The sequence below is a fragment of the Ornithodoros turicata genome, chromosome 3, assembly GCF_037126465.1.
Source record: "Ornithodoros turicata isolate Travis chromosome 3, ASM3712646v1, whole genome shotgun sequence".
NCBI lineage: Eukaryota > Metazoa > Arthropoda > Arachnida > Ixodida > Argasidae > Ornithodoros > Ornithodoros turicata.
In genome coordinates this window covers 63,189,207-63,194,812 of record NC_088203.1, presented here as the reverse complement: position 1 = coordinate 63,194,812, position 5,606 = coordinate 63,189,207, and the positions used below count along the sequence as shown (strand labels likewise).

General features: G+C 44.7%; 1 non-coding gene across 1 annotated transcript; it reads left to right on the top strand.

Moving 5' to 3' along the window:
* The first annotated feature begins 608 nt into the window (after window positions 1–608).
* On the top strand, window positions 609–681 carry Trnat-ggu (transfer RNA threonine (anticodon GGU)). Its single transcript has one exon. It is a non-coding gene; the product is annotated as a tRNA-Thr (tRNA).
* The last annotated feature ends 4,925 nt before the right edge of the window (window positions 682–5,606 follow it).

Below are 5,606 nucleotides of genomic sequence, written 5' to 3'. Positions count from 1 at the left end.
TAGTAGACTTGATAAAAACTTAGCATGCAACTCGGCAATACCCAAGGTAACCGAACATCATCATATAAGTGAAATAAGTATTAGAATTTACAACTATTTTTCTCCTCAGTCCCGACGCAAATAGGGAGGAATCAGCGCGAGTTTACACGCATTACCGTGCGTGATGGGACCCCGACAATATGCCCATTTTTTGTCTAGAGCGTGTTCCGATGCCTTCGGGTACTTTCTGAGTGCATCATATGAGATGCTGTGGGTCACTGCAGAGACATTTATGAAACGATAGTTCTTCATCTATGAGTTTATTTTTCATTGATAAAAACGTGCCGAATGATACAGTCTGCAAAAGGTGGGCTTACTTTGACACACTGTGCTCTAACCGACGAAAAATATTCGTTTCTGACATAACAGGTAATTTCGGGAAGTTCTATGTTGTTCCAGCCTCAGAACATCAGTCCTCTCTTGTTCAACAATTACCGCTTGCGTCGATGCCTGTCGTATGAATGTGTGTATGAGTGTGCAAAAATGTAAGAGTGAAAGGAGGATGAGTGAGAGAGAGTGACTGGTTTGTCCCTTCAGATGACGCACCCTGGAAGTCGCTGAGAAGGCGTGTTAGCTTAGCTCAATTGGTAGAGCCCTGGACCGGTAATCCAGAAGATGTGGGTTCGAGTCCTACAGCTGACTAACCATTTCAGTGACTTCCATCTTTCGTCGTTAATTTCTTAGGCAACTTGAGGCCTTGTATGTGATTGTCCCTTCTATGTAGTTCTCTCTCGGTAAGCTCTGTATTGTTTCCGGGTGTGCAACTCCTTGTAACAATTGCGACTCCCGTTGAAGCAAAGAAATATTTTACATTCACCCCAAGACATGATATGGCTATGCTCACACCGAACATCTTCCTTAGTTCAGCGGCTGTGGTTCCACAGCTTCTTCCTGTTATTTTGATTGGCCTCTTGTTTGTAAAGAAGGCCATATCCTCGAAGCAACTCTCGGGAATATACTTCGTAAAGCAGTCGAATGGCTCTCCTGGCAGCTCCTCATGGCCTCCAACATTACCTAAGCTGTTCCCAGGATTCGCAGGAAACGGCACAACAGGGCACGGTCATGATATCCCACAAACGCAATACTATCTTGTAAATAGCGATGCTCAATCTACGAGGTCAAGCGGGGAATGTGCTGTGTTTCCAGAACAAACGGCCCGCTTCCTTTTCGCTTCCGTCTGTGCCGGTGCACTTTTCTTCCTCGTCTTCTGCTTCTTCTGAACAAGAAGACGCTTCATATTCACTCTCCTCATCGGCACCTTCCATTTCTGAATCCCCATTGAAGAGCGCGGCAAGGATCTCTTCTTCATTCAGTCTTTCCTTGTATCAGAAAGAAAGCAGAAAGGTAAAACACAGGCGAACGTTAGACAAATAGGCAAACCAAATCATTCTTTCGCAATGCGCACTAATTTCCTAATTGTCAGCAGAGTGTCCCCGTGCGGCAGATTTGATACACGATACAAAATCCTGTGTTGATCACTAATATTGCGCTCGTGCTCCTAAATTGGGCCTAATTCATCAAATTGACGTGTCTGCCTTCTTCTCCAATCACTTTTCGACAACAATAAAGACCTGTAAACAAATAAATATCATAAACTTACTTGGACCTCCGTGCACGGGTTCGACTTTGCGCGGGCACCTCCATCTTGACGTCTCCCCCGCGACTTGCATGCCATCTGTCAGCCTTTTCTGAAAACATGTCGCCTAAGGACACCCTATCGCATGTGCTACATTCGGCACAGCCGTCTGCGATGCATCGTTTTCTTGGAAAAAATTCTGGAACTTTTGTATCATACGTGATACGGGGGGACTGTGGAGGTATGTGGCACATGATCACCTGCGTACGACGATTCCTATTGTTGTTGTTGTTTTGTTTTCTTATTTATCTTATTTTAGTGCTTCACCGCTATCCCGAGAATGCTGGCAGAATTGGTGTCGGGCAGTAAAATTGTTCATCCATCTGTTTGATACTGACACTACCCGACCCGTGGGGCAGACTTTTGTCATATCATCGAACTGTTTTTCTTTCACGTAACAGTAGGTCACCTATTATAATTTTTCCACACTTATTGTCACAGGAAGCAGCAGTGGAGACATTGTCCTGACCAAGACACCTGAGTGAAGCCTAACCACACGATTCTCCGCCGCTTTCTCGGTTTTTACAGGGATCTTGCAAAAAAACTGGACCATGGGTTAGTAAGAAGGGATATGCTATTCCATTAGTGTATTTTCAGTGCGAGCAGTATCATTTGGTAAGGTAAACGAATCGGCGCAGGGGGGGGGGGGGGATTCGAGCGGAGTCGGCACAGCGAAACCGAAACATTTTCTTTTTCTTTTTGAAGAGTAGCAAGCCAAATATTGGCTGACCTCTCTCAACACTTAAGAACAACAACAACAACAACAACAACCGAAACTGTCCGCCTCTGTCAAATAACATCACTTTTCACTTCAGTGACTTCAGATCTCTGTAATGACTGTTACATCTACTCCAGCATATACGGAGCGCTCATTTCGACATTAAAGATTACCGATCTACAAGGCTAGTTACGTTTCGCAGCCAAAATCGTCCAGTTCAATCAAAATGCTACGAACATTATTTTACACTTCTTCGTCTATCACATCACATCACTACATTATTTTTCGAAAATGCTGCCTCTGTATTCGTAACACCAAAGAAAATGACGTCTTAATTTTTCAAAGGTATTCATTTCTAAAGCAATTCAGAACATGTTTTTTAGACAACGGTGGGGTATGCACAGGAGATGACACACACACACACACATATTTTATCGCCCCAGATTTTCCTCGGTGTTTGTGAAGGCACATTAGGCACGCCGTGGTCGTTAATCTTCCATTTTTTAGCGTCATGTTTGCTGCCGAAGATACAGTTTGCTACAAACTGAAAAAAAAAGAAAAAAAAAACTCAAAAAGGAAAGGAAGTCTCCTTTCCTTTTTGAGACGCAGCCTACTGCCCTACGCAGAAACTGTCACAGGTGGAATTGACACACGGAGGAAACAGTGTCGGGGAATGAGATGGGGTACACTCTTAAAAATGAACTTCACCACATAGCACGCTCCTAGCCAACCATCATCCCGAATGATATAACGTTCTCGCCCCTGATTTGCTGAAAACGGGAGGAGGAGCCTATTTTGTGCCGTGCATAATGGCACAAAATAGGCTCCTCCTGACGTTTTCAGCAAATCAGGGGCGAGAACGTTGTCATTCGGGATGATGGTTGGCTAGGAGCGTGCTATGTGGTGAAGTTCATTTTTAAGAGTGTAGTTGAGACGGGATGCCACGCCCGTTTTATCATGTCCCTTCACGTCGACGTGCTCGAGATCTGCTCGAGGACTTTCCAACATTCGGACTGAAGGACCTTCCTTCCTGTACAGCCTCAAATGACGAGACTGCTCATCACGCCGCATGGGTACTGCAATGTGCAATGGAAAAGGGGGGAATCCTTGAAGCAGTGTATAGAGTAACCTGCAACCTCCAAACGCCCATGACCTCCAAATTCTTATATCCATGGAAAAACGATTGTAGGTTTTGAACGTTCGGAGCAAATGCACAGCGGGGGGAGGAGAAGGTGCCTATACGGTGGTTCATAACCTCCGAAGGACAGAAAGTGCAAAAAGGCGTCCTCTTTCCGGAACGCGGCCTCAACGGGAGAGATACGGCAACAAATAAATAGAGCTCAGGGCGCATTATGTTTGCGTTTCTTTCACAAAATTATATCTATCTTTCACATTTTCATTGATTTTTTTTGCGTTATTTCTTGTTGGTTTGCGAGCCCAGGAAAGTAATTAGCTCGGATTACTTAGAAGTGCATCTGTTCCGCGTTGTGCAAAACGCTCATCCCCTTCTCTGTAGGCGACTTAAAATACGGCCAAACTGCCGCGTCCACCTGGAACCGGCCATGCCTATTATTTGAGACGATTGTGGATTCATTTACTTGTCTCTCCCATGCAACGCTCTTCAGTAGTGTCTGAATGCAGCCCTGAAAGTTGTTGGTAATATTATACTGCAGAATGGATGTTGCCAAGCATAAAGGTCTCTATTTCCTCTATCGCAGAGAGCTGCTTCGTGATGTGGCAGCTGCGATTGGTGCTGTTTGATTTTTTGAACTGAAAAGAAGTGTACAGCCAAGTAAGCAGGAGTCGTCGAATGTGCTTCTTTCCCACAGCTCGCTCCGAACAGCGTACCAGCCAAAGATCGGGGATCCCAGGGAAACATCCGAACGCGAACGCCTGGATCGTTCCTGTTTTTGGAGTACTCAAGCCCACCATTGCTAGCATTTTCGTCACATCTGGATCTCGGAATGCATCCCATTACTGGGTGTGCGATGACACTTTCTCCTACAAACCATTCATGTTCTGCCAACTGTACGTGGCTTTGTGCGAAGTGAAGCCCTCCCGCTCGTGGTGGTGGTCCTGCCCGACAAAGCTGCGTCAACATATTGGACTTTCTTTCGTCCAAGCGGTCAAAGACGCACTTGGAAGCAGGTGTGTATATACGCTGCAGAACTTTGTCTGACTAAAATGATCTCACCCTGAATGTATCGAACAGTAATATTCGCTGTATGTCTTCTTAATATATTTCACTTTGTTTCGGATAGATTAGGTATCAAGATCGCGTCATGGCGACATTCCACTTGACGCATTTATTTCCAGGCATGGGAACGTTGGAGCTGACCGAATTGAACACTTCGATTTCGGTGGGAGCTTTCTGCTCCGTTTTCTTCTCCCTTTTTTTACGTGAATACGTTTTATAAATCGGGATGCCAGTTCGAAAAGTTGAGCGTCACGAGAATAGGAAAGATTTTAAAACGTTATAAAAGATAAACCACCGCACACGGTACAGGCGAGTTGCGTATACACATATAGGGTAAGGTGGGGAAGATGAGACACGGGGCAAGATGAGACATTTCTTGCTCGACGCCGCCTGTCTCAGAGACGCGTTGCTCCACGCTTGAGACTTAAATCATAGGTGGCTCTGCATGTCGTGCTTTATTGTACGTCATAATTGTCCGTATTGGTGCTTGCGTTAAAGAGAACAAAAATCAGTTACTTCTGCCTGAAATGTAAAGACCCGCAAAAATGGCTCGATTTTCTATAGTCCTTTTTCTTGTCAGCTGTGCAGCAGCGTGTCACAGGCTTATTCTGTCAATGTAAGTACACATCCTATTTCCTTATTCATTCATCTAGATATATGCGAAATATGGGCACTCGGTTATCCGGTGTTTAACTGAAAAATTAATGCATCCGATTATATGTACGGGGCAAGACGCGACAACTTAATGTAATTTAAAGTTAATGCAATTTAAATTGAATGTAATTTGGAAACTGTACGTCAACTATCATGTGGCTTTATTCTTGTTCCTCAAAGATTCCTCTCGTTTTTTTCTTTTTTTTTTTTTTGCATATTGCCTAGGATTTTCCAGCAGATTTTCCTGTTTCCTAGGATATTTCTAGCGAAGCAGAAGCGCACTCAAAAGCGGGCGACCAGCGACACATCAGACCGGCGGTGCCTAGTTTGCAAAGGACAGTGGAGGGAAATAGCACCGGGTT